An 11,863-nucleotide genomic window follows, 5' to 3' on the forward strand; every position below is an offset into this window, starting at 1 on the left:
GGGGGGGGAAGGGCAGTTCCAAAGTCAGCTAAGATTGAGAAAAAGGCTCCCCTCTCCCTTCCCCCCGTCTTAGTCACGTCAAGGCTGCATAAGCCTGCAGAAAGGCCTACCACTCTTGGCTGCTGTTAACAACAAGTGTGATAATCAATATATTACACTATCACATGCTCCCTGACCCTTTTACTGGTCTATCAAAATCTTCCTCTACAAAATGAGGTAGGGCAGGGTAGGGTTTGGGACTCAGCCTCATCTCTGGCACTTTTCCTTGCCAACCCAGATGAAGGGAATGAGTAAAGAAGTCATGTGTTGGGGACCATGTGACTAAGAACCAGACCTGATGGGAGATATAAGGGAAGACTCTCTCGAGAGAGAGACTTCAGGGAAAGCAGTTGCAGGCTCCAGTGGTTCATTAAAGAGCAAGATCCAACTAGGACAGGGCTAATGAGGAGGAGGAATAGTCTGGCTACATATGAGATGCCAAGAAGAAAAGTCAGGGTATTTTGGGTTATGGGGCAGTCAGCTCAATTGCTTAGGGTTCTTTGGCTGGACCCATAGAAGAGGGTGGGTGCAAGTTGTCCCTCCCCCTCCATGTTGCTACCTGGTGAGGTGGTGTAATCTCCCTTTTTAATAAAGGGAAGAAGGGATTGATAAAAGCCCAAGAGGGGAAGCCGAGCTAATGAAAGGGCTGAAGACAAATACGGCAGACCCTGAGAAGGCCTGTGCACAGAATGAGTCTGGGGTAGAAAAATGGTCTTGTTTCCTTTGGACTTTAATTTAACTCAAGAAGGGAGGTGAACTCTGTGTCTTAGCTGGAGGGCTAAGTCGCCTCAGTGATGACTGTGCCTAAAAACTCCACAGCAGTCTACAAGTCTGTAGATGAGTGCTAAGAGGGGAAACTGAGGCACTAGAGAAGCCCTCGCCCCAGACTGGGTAAGTGTCAGCTATACACTTACTGCAGGTTTTCTGAGATCTCCCTCTGCAGCACAAAAATCCTTAATTCTGGCATTTCCTAGCTTTTGAGTACACGACTTTGCAATTCTGCCATTCTTTTAATGTAGCTTTTTGTATGTAGCTTCAGTATAACATTTCTTTTTTCTTGAAAATAGGGTATTATACTATGTACCACCACATCAGGACTAAACTCTGCTCTCCATTTCACTGCCATAAATTCAGAGAAACTTTATGTACTCTGGATTTACACTGATGTAAAAGCAGTATTGGGTGACTAATGTTGGCATAGTGTAACCCTTCTGCCAGTTGAAGTTGGCAGCAACAAGGGCCAGGGTCAATATCTCGGGGTTCCTTTCAACAATACAAAACAAAACTGGCTTGAGCCCCCCACCTAGTAACCTGGGACAATTACACACCACCCCTTGGGCACATCTACAGGCAATACTTCCCCTCTCGCAAGCACAGAGACTGAGTGTAGGAAAGAGACTTTCAATAAAAAGGGGAAAAGTAACGAAGCATTAACTTGGGAAAATGCCACAAGCAGGATTCACACATAAAACCATGAACAAAACACCTAACCCAAAGTATGTTGGGCAGTTTCCTTTTGCTTCAGGTTTTAAGTTCCTTTAATGTGCCCCTCCCTTCACAGCACTCCACTCCTAGGTGTCCTTAGTCACGGCCAACCCAGAGATGCAGCTCAGCGTTCACCTCTCAGCCTGGTTGGCGGGAGGGGGAAAGAAGGTACCTTGCTCATTCCACCATCCAACCGCCCTGCCAGCCCCTCCACCAGCTGCCACTTGTTGCTCCACAGGCCACTCTGCCAGTCGCCCACTAGCGACCCTGCTGTACACCATCATCGTCGGCTACCATGTGCTCCTTCACTATCACATTGGGCTCTTGAGCTTCCACCCAGCTCTCTGAGGCTTGTCTACACTACAAAGTTTTGTCAACACAAGATATGCCAGCCTACAGCCACTGCTGTAATTAAACCACTGTTGCATGTCTTCACTGGTTCCTTGTGTCACTGGAGTGCACTCACACTGCTCTTGCATCGACACAGGGAGCAGTGCACTGCGGGTACCTAACTCACTGGGCAACTGCACGCAAGGTGCTTTGGGAAGGGTTTGCAATGCCTATGGATGTCAAATGATGAAGGTCTCTGAAACCCATCGGTCCATGGGCAACCTACTACTTTGACTGCTGCTTTTCAGCTGCCCTGTCAGCCAACCGGACCTTGCTCAACACAAACACAAGAAGCCCACGGAAGTGGGGTGGGGGGAAGAGAGAGAGAGAGCGAGTGTGTGTTTGTGTGTGAGAGAGAGAGACAGACCGACAGACAGAATCAGTGTGTGTAGGGGGACAGTGAGTGTGTCTGCACACAGTCTCTTTACGTTCTGACAGCTGGAAGCAACCAAGCCTGAGGCAGAAGCTGCTGCACAGACAACTGGTATCCCCTGTCCCCTCCTTCCCAGCTCAGCTCAGGGGAGACTGGTACACCCACCGTGGGGAGGGAGACAGTCCCCACCTTCCTTCGTGACTCTGCACAACAGATCAAGACTCGGGAGTTACAGTACACCCCTCCCTGTAGTTTAGGGCAGGAAGGACTGCATTTGTGCTGTGGAGCGAGTTCTCCACACCAGTTATTTGAAAACTTGCTGGGGCTTTGAAAGGGGAGGGGCAGATGGCTACAGGGCAGCTGAGTTCAAACTGTTTACCAGAGCAATCAGGATGGGCAGTGTGAGATATGGCCAGAGGCCATTTACAGCAATATAACCAAGGGCGGTGCCTACACTGATGCTTTCTCACTTACACTTTGCAGTAAAAAACTCCACGCCTCTCATCGAGATGCATTTATTTTGTCAAAAAACAGCAGTTTTGGCGGCAGAGGGGTGATTGCAGTATACACCAACACGGTTTTGCCCCCCAAAAAGCTAACTTTGACCAACAAAACTCTCTAGTGTAGCCCAGCCCTGATTGTCAGCTCTTAGTTGGGTGGCTGAAGCTGGAGCACTGTCCCACACAGTAGATGAGTTCAGCTCTAGAGAGCACTTAACAAAAGACTCCTAATGGAATCTTAACTAGCTCCATCTTTGAACTGTAGGAGGGGGAGGTTAAAGTATGCCTAGGCCTCTTAAGCAGAGCCCACACTTCCAGGCAGTAATACCTGTCCCCACAACCCCCATCTACCTTCACAGGGCTTTGGCATCCAAGCCCCCTTGCTTAGGCCTGGTCTATACTTACTGGAAAATTCAGTGGCAGTCGACGGGAGTTACACAAGCTACGTAGAGAGTTCCTAAATTCTCTTCTGCGCACGGTCTTCCCTACGCTGCACTGACAGGAAATGTGTACCTGTCAATGCAGAACTACGCTTTCTTTGGAGGTGGTTTTATACAATCAACTTCTGGATTGATTCAGCAGGTCTTCACTGCCGCTCAATCGATCCAGATAAATCGATCTGACAGCAGCGAATTTGCCACGGTCAGTGAAGCCATACCCTTAGCCAGTTCGGTTCAGATAATGACCTCTCAGTCAGAACAGGATAAACGCAGTTCTGCTGCCCTTTGCTCATACAATAAGGGGAACAACAATTCATTGTTGCATTTAACATAAAGATTTGAGAATCATGTTGTTAATTACCTTAGCTAGAGGTAGAGGCTTCAGAACATTTGGGAAGGTTGATCTCCTAGAGGAAGGTGTGAGTTTGTGACACATTGGGTGACTATAATTGTGAATAAAAGAATAAAATCTTTTGTTGTTGCACTTAACACTAAAGTGATTTGTAACCCATCACCAGCCAAAGGGATCATTTGGGTAAAGCAGTGCCATCATGCTGAGCACCTAAGCACAGTGCATGTCCTCATGCAAATACAGCTCGGCAAGGGAGCGTCCATTCAGACCCTGCTTAAAATAACTTTTTATAACTAAATTACAAACACCACAAAAAAGAGCTATTCTGCAGATGAGGAAGAATAAGCTTTCAGCAAAACACAGCAGCTTCTGATTTTTCCTTTTCCGCTTGTAGGGATATCACTTTGTAAAGAGAAGTACTGCTCACCAAGATTCCCACTGGACCCTAATATAGAAATCTGCAAGATACCATGGAAAATCTACCTTTTCGGGGATCAGCCTGCCTTGCTATGTGGGAATGCAGGTACAAACCCTGTTCTATACAAACTCTGTCTACTGCTTTGAGAGTTCGGTGACCCATTTGGATTTAAATACCTTGTGTGATAGGAATAAAGCAACTAGAAATATCCTATTTATGATGGTTCTTTAAATCTAATTGCACAACATACAGGAAGGCATCTATGACCCTCTTAGGTAGCTTACCACCAGTGTGACTAGTCATAGCAAAACATTGACTTAGAAAAGTCAAATTGCATTGCTTTGACTGCTGGCATTTTACTACATAAGAAACTGGATCTTATCAGCATTACAATATTCTCATAACATCCAATCTTGATGTTAAAATCCCAACTCTTGTATTTGGTCAGGAGATTGAGAAGCTCAAGCATGTAATCGTTTCTGGTAATTTGGTAGCCCAAATACCATAGTGATTTGATTGGCACCCTGTAAATACACAATTGCTGTGCAATTATCTGGAAACAGAGAGATATTTCATTCTGCCACTCATGAGCCATTTGGTCAGTCTTGTTCATTTCAAAATATTGTTGTGCTCCCAAAAAGTGAAGCAAGTGATAATTACTGTTCTTGCTTCTTGATCTGAAGCAAGTAATAATTACTGCCCTTCCTCCCTGATTGCCAGTCAAAGTCTGTAGCATATCTGGAATAAAAGAGATTCTTCCAAAACAGGTGGGGTCATCACCCGAAATGGGAAAGTTTCAATACCCAATCTGCTGGGAGACTGTCCCAGCAGTTCACCTTTAAAAATAGTACTCCAAATAGTCTAGATTATCCTCCTATCTATACAGGTCCTTACACTAATGCCTGTTTAACACAGTATCTCCAACTCCTCCAAGCCTTCTAAGGATAAAATCTCTGTTAGGGCAGGTCTACACTGCTGGCAAAATTCGGCGGCAGTCAACGGGAGTTACGCAAGCTACACAGAACACCTTGCATAACTCTCGTTGACTTTGTTAGTTCCCTTTAGCATGCCATCTTCACGGTGCTGTGCCAACGGGAAATGTGTTCCCGTCGATGCAGTGCTATGCTTTTTTTGGAGGTGGTTTTAATAGATCAACTGCTGGATCAATTGAGCTGGTCTTCACTGATGCTCAATCAATCCAGAAAAATCGATCTGACAGTGGCGAATTTGCCACCGTCATGTACACATAGCCTTAGTCTCACATATTTATGAAAAGCTCCAAGCAAGCATGATGTGTAAGCCTGTTGCCCTGGAGAATGGAGCCTTTTTAGGGGACTTTTATGGTCCTTCAGCAGTCATTGGTCAAAATTATTTTTGATTAAAAATTGGGTTTTCAAATAAATCTTTTTCATGAAAAAACAACAAATGCCCAGAAACCTAAATATTACAGTTTGGAAATGCTGCCATGGAACCTTAGGGGAGTTTTATCCCCATTCTCCTCTATGGGCCCCAGACCCCCTTGTCAGACTACTTCTCCCAGGATGCGTGCTCTCCAACAGGGACTCTCCAACAGGGGAGAGCATTGTGCCTCATGGGAGGTATAGTCTGAACAAGATGCCCACCTTATAGAGGAGAAAAAGAGCATGAGGCACCCAAACTACAATGTCAATGAGTCACTGTTCAGTATTTCCAAATTGAAATTTTTCAGTTTTCAGCCAAAGTTTTCTAGTATTTGAATTTTTACTGAAAAAAATGAAACTTTCCAGAGATTTTTCTTCTGGTCAGCTGTATGTGTAGCACTTAGGTATAATAGTGATCAGTACTGTATAAAATCCTGATGTGTTCATACAGGTGACTTGTATTAATGCCTCAGAACATAAACAAGGAACTTGAGAGGAAATCAGCTTCTCTCCTCTTTATTGCTCTGTTGATAAGAAAATCCCCCTCATACCCATCATCCTCAAATGCTATCACAGATGAACTCTAGTGAGATGTTGATGGACATGGGAGATGTGTGAAACCAGGATCTTGAAAGTGAAGGGGTATGTTACCTGTATAGCGCAAGCCTATTGCACTTTCTGTTTCTATTCTGCAGATACAAGGATGGCTATGATAGCTAATGAAGTTAGGAACTAATTTAACTAATTTAATAATAAATGTAAATTACCTGCAAAAATCAATTATATAAAACAAGCTAGCCATTTAAAATTAAACATCTCTGGCTAAGTTATTTGTGTCACTCTAATATATTTTCTTTATTGTGAATGTAGACAATGGATAATTTATGTGAAGCTTTGAAAGTTTGTCTGAGAGAGGTAGCAAGCAAATGAATGTAAAAATGTAAAAAGTTTTATCTGTGAATCAATATACCGTAAACTGCAAATAGAAAGGCGATAGTAGAGCAAACAATATGAAAAAAAATATGTTAAAAGCAAAAAAGTACCACTGCTGAAGTTATATTCCAAACTTTATTAAGATGAGAATAAAGTTAGTCCTACATAAAATTACAGGAGATATTCAAAGTTATACAAAAGTCCAAGAAAACAAAGAATTTTGAAAAATTTGATGCACTTCAAACATTGCCTCATTTATCCATTTCTGCCAGAAGTCTACCGAAGGGCTGTGGTTTCAAATGCAGAAGATGTAGAATCCCAGCTAAAAGTACTTCTTTAATGTTCCTTGATTAAGCTACTCCTGCTTTTGATGTGTACTTCTGTTTGTTCTGAAGAGTGAATATTTAACCTGCAAATGAATACGGTGGAACTCCTTTCACCCCTAGTCCAGTTATCTATTTAAGAAAAAAAGGCAGAGAGGGAGAAGGGAGGGAGAGAGAGAGAGAGGATAATTGTGATGATTCATGTATCTTTCCTCAGAGTAATTTTTTCTAAAAGACTGTGTCCAACTTGATATCCTGCTATTTTCTACATTACAGCCCATTGCTAGCTGTTAATTACAACCCACTACTCTTTCCAAAGAACTGTAATTTCTAAGCCATGGTCCATTCTCCTGACAACCCTCTTTCCAACACACCTGGGCCTCAATCCGACAATTGACTGGTTATGGCTACAGAGATGTGCCTGCACGCAGCCAATTGCGTGATCAGGGCTTTATATCCACAGGGTCTGTGTAACAGGCTGGCCTGCCCCTAAAAGGGCGAGGAGGCCTGAGGCTAGCCAACCTTGTTCAGTCAGCCCTGCCAACAATTAGCTGCCTGCCAGCCTAAGGACTAATTGGGTCAGGAGACAGCCTGAAACACCTGGGACTCAAAAGGACGAAGGAAACTCAGGGAAGAAGTTGGGCTCCAGTGAAAGGCCCTGAAGTAGGGTCTGGAAGAAACACGGGATTCAGCCCTGTCTCCTAGAGCAGGGAAGACTGAAAGGTAACCCAGAGAGCTGAGCCTATGAGAGGGCTCCAGGGAAAGCAGTCTGGGTGTCAGTGCTCCATCCCAGAAGAGAAAGACTTAAAAGCGGCTCAGAAGGGGCTGGGAATTGAGTCCAGAGGATGGGCCAAAGAGGAACTAAGAGGGGCAAAAGAACTTTGTTTGGATGTCTGTTTCCCCAGAAGGGGACTGAATTTACAGTGACCCAGCTGGAGTGCTGAGCCACATGAGCCCCGGAAGAAACAGAAAACTCAGGGCGAGGGGAAACTGAAGCAGAGGGAACCTGCAGCGCCATATTCGGTAAGCAGAGGACGCTACAGGGCATGCAGGCACTATGACACTCACCGCTAAAAAAAAAAATAGCAAACTAAGTTATAAATAACTGTTGAGTAGATAACACATTGCCTCCTACTTGTCATTGATTACAACAAAACAAAAATTCTCTACCAGTTTTTACCCTGCTAATGTTGGGAATTTTCTTAAAAGTAGAGTTTTTTTGTATGGAACATTATCATTAAACAGAACATTAGGTATGTCAGCACTGTTACAAGTTTAGAACTAGACTACCACGTAAACATGAAAAGACTAACAATTTTCTAAATACAGCAATAGACACAAAAAAAATTGAAAGTCAAAAAACAAAGAACCATCTTTTTAAGTGATATGGTATCTTCAGACTGACCCCAACTGCCTTGAAATCGAAATGCATAAGAAAATTCTTTCTGGCCTTTTAAAAGAAAGCAAATAATTTGATCACCTTGAAAATACCACCAGCCTGTGGTTGTCGTTTAAACCACTCATCATCCATTCCTTGACAGGCAGAACTCACATACAATTCAGAATAATCCTGTCCACCGAAACAGCAGGAAGTTGTTTTGTTAACAGGCAGCTTTACAGTCTGGATTCTTTTTCCTGGAGGGAAAAAAAACAGCTTTTTTGTTGGTTTATTTTCTACAGAGAATGTAACAAATTGCCAGTAACCAGTGTGGAACCATGTGCTGCACAGAAATATCAGGGGAGAGGAGGGTACTTGTGTGATTTAGTAGGCTGTGTGCGCGGCTGGGAAGAATTCTGAGTGACTCTGTCACTTACTCCCAATATAGCTTTTGGCAAGCTACTTAATCTCTAATTCCATAAATGGGGCCTGATCCAAAGACCAATGAAGACACTAGGCATCTTTCCATTTTGTTAATAAATATTAACCTTTTATTATTTTTGTATGTTAAACTCTCATAATTCTCTTACCTGTTACCCAAAATCTTTTTAATGTTGTGTCTCTATACGCAATTCTATCCTTAAACTGAACTTAGTGTGTGAGTAACACTCAGGAATGTATGTAATTAAGTATTGGGATGTACCTAATTATTCCCTGCCCCTCTCAAAATTAACGAAGGTTCCCTACAGAAATATGTTATGATAAACAAGACTGGGTAATTGATAAGCAGTGCTTATGATCCAATTATGTTCTGTGCCTGGTAAGAGGTTTTTGTTATTGCAGATGTGTCCGTAATGAACGAAATGACGACTCCTTGATAAAGGTTTTAACTCATTAGCAACTGCCTGTTGCCACACTTGTCAGTAATAATGACTGGATTAAAAATACCTTTGGGTTATTAATAAGGTAAACTGAGATACCAGAAAAGACATTCCATAAGTAATGAGATAAACTGAGATATCAAAACCTGTACACATTGTGGGAAAATAATTTTTCACTCCAAAAGGAATGTTTTTGTTTCATACCCTATAAAAGGAAAGATTCTGAGCATTAGATTGGGAATGAAAACTGCCAGCATTTCAGCAGTTTCAGAGGAAAGAAACAGGTTTTCAGCTTTTCACCATTCACAAAGACTGGTAAAGTGAATTATATAGTGCTGTATTCATCTTTGATAATCTTTCAATAATTCCAGTTGAACTTGTTATTTTGACATCTCATTATTATTATGATTAAATTCAAACACTCAAAAACAGACTTCAATGGACTCTGGATCAGACCCACATAACAAGAATGACAATGCGTAACTGAACTTTGCAGAGCACGCAGATGTCTATATAATTATTACAGAGACACGTAAACTAACATGCCAGTGGTCCATTTAGCCAAGTATCCTGTTCCCGGTAGCAGCCAGTACCAGATGCTTCAAAAGAAGTTTTGAGAAACTCATAATGAACAATTATGGAAAAACCTGTCTGTAAAGGTGGAAATTCTTTCTAACCTCAGGCAGAAGTGCTTGTCTTAGGCCCTAAATCATGAGGGGTTTAGATCCATTACGTATTTTTATCCTATCCACCATACAGATATTTCATACTTCTCTGGAATTCTGCTGAGCTCCTCTGTATTCCTGTGTTTCTTTTAAATACATTTTCTCTCTCCCGCTCTCCCCCTCATTTATGTTGGTAATCCTTGCAAGTAGAAACAATGTAATGATGTATTGAAAGTACAAAAATGTATTTGATGCTGAAATACTTCAGGAGTGAAAACTCCTAGCTCCTTTGAAGTCGAAAGGAGCTTTGCCATGGACTTCATCAGGCCAAGATTTCACCCTTGTGTTTATTTAAAACAGATCATTTTGTTCACTACTTTACTTGCCAACAGCCTTTTGCCTCACCCAACAAGCTACTCTTATTTCCTTTTCTAAATGAAGTACCAGCACAATCAGACCACAACAATGGTTACTTGGCTCATATTTGATAATCAAGTCCAAAAATGAGATTTCAGAAAAGAATGAGTGAGTACTTAGTTAATTTAGAACCAAGCAGTACGTAGAGTCAAACTGTGCAATTAAAATATTCCTTTAAAATATGTATTACCTTCTCTTTGTCAAAATAGAATTTCATAAGCCATCATGCTGCCCATTCAACTAGCTTTGTTAGGTCTCTCTGTAGTTCCTTACAGACTTTTCTAGGCTTGACTAAAACTTCCTCATACCTCTCAACCTGCCAAGTCCCGAATGTGGGAAGTTACACGTGACAAAGACAAAACGAGGGAGGCAAACGCGTGCACACACGAATTATTCATGCAGGAAAGTTAAAATGGTGTGGGATTCCTTAAAGAACTCTATAGCCTCAATTCCCTGATTATTTAGCGTGTAAATAATTTACATACTAAAAGTGAGTGGATACCACATGTGTGTGGAACACTGGTAACTTTTGTACATGTGCCAAAATGAGGTACTATCTAAATCAATTTGTGTCTTCAGCCATTTTTCCATTTTACTGTTTACCCCTTCTTCCAGACCATTTACCAATATAGTAAACACCAGGCCCAGACTGAAAAAATGTCAGAGACTGTGAATTCAAACAGGCTTGTACATGTACTATCAACCAAAGGCCAACAAATATGAGGAATCATAGAAACAGTTCAGCTATACTACCATCTAGAGGCAAGTTGGAAATGTACTGGTGCAGATTCTATTACATAATGAATGTGTAAAACCCATCTCAAACCTGTCAAGTTTGGTCGCTATCAGAACTCTTCAATAGATAAACATATAAAAAATGTGTAACAGAAGCATCTTCTGTTCCTCATTTCCTTCAGCAATCATATCCTCTCCAATACAGTTAGTACGTTGATCACAAAGGTGACATATCCACAACTAGACTAACTTTTAACTTTTTGGTACTAATTAGCAAGGAAGCTGTAGATGTGTTTACAAAATTAGTATTGGAATGAGTATTTAACACAAGAGCTGTTCACCCACAGTAGATGAGTACAGCCACACTTCCAGAAAAGCATATAACCCAGTTGCGCCTTAGCTTATTTAATGCAAGATTTCAGTTCACCCTCTGTGAGGACTTACCTGTCTCAGGGTCTAGACGGATCACTCTTCCTCCATCATAACAGGCCACCCAGAGTTTGGCTTCTGTGTATCAATACACATTCCATCAGGGATGCTTTTTCCTTTTCTAGCTTATACATACTCCTGCCATTGCCTACAAAAGGAAATTAATTAGCGTCATACACTAGGTGAGATAAAAAGTATTGTGATTGTGAGTTAACATTTTCCTCAGTCTTAAAAATTAGCTTAAGAAGGCTGATTTTCTAATGCTGCACTGAATCCTAGCTCCCCACACTCCTGCAGAGGAGAGCGTATATAAAAGCTTTGAGGCTTGTCAGTTTGTTTTCCCAAATGGTTATTAGTCAACTTGACAGTCTGTAACTGTTTGACTGTCAAAAGCATAATGATTATTTTTGGTGCTCTCTTCTGATGTGTCAACCATATTTTCCCCTTAACTATAAATTAGGGAACTACTGAATACATTATAAGAATTAATAATTCTGTGTATTTTATAGGCTGTCTGGGCCATTTCAAAAATGGATTTTTTCAATCCACCTGAGAACTGGAGCCATCTCAATAAAGAGGTTCCTAGAACACATCACTACTAATTGCTGTTCAAACTCAAAGCTGACCTTCAAAATAAATAAATCAACAGAAAGTTAGGAATACTATGAACTCAAAGGGACACTGTCAATTTAAAAAAAAAAAAAA

The 11,863-nt window shown here is 41.7% G+C and overlaps 1 long non-coding RNA gene across 1 annotated transcript; it reads right to left on the reverse strand.

Moving 5' to 3' along the window:
- Nucleotides 1-6,451: 6,451 nt before the first annotated feature.
- On the reverse strand, nt 6,452-11,278 carry LOC137163614 (uncharacterized). Its single transcript, XR_010922734.1, has 3 exons — nt 11,174-11,278; nt 8,134-8,288; nt 6,452-6,785 (listed from the first exon to the last, which is right to left on the reverse strand). It is a non-coding gene; the product is annotated as an uncharacterized lncRNA (long non-coding RNA).
- Nucleotides 11,279-11,863: the final 585 nt, after the last annotated feature.

The sequence above is a fragment of the Emydura macquarii genome, unplaced genomic scaffold, assembly GCF_026122565.2.
Source record: "Emydura macquarii macquarii isolate MOO-44397 ecotype Brisbane River unplaced genomic scaffold, CSIRO-AGI_Emac_v2 contig_2632, whole genome shotgun sequence".
NCBI lineage: Eukaryota > Metazoa > Chordata > Testudines > Chelidae > Emydura > Emydura macquarii.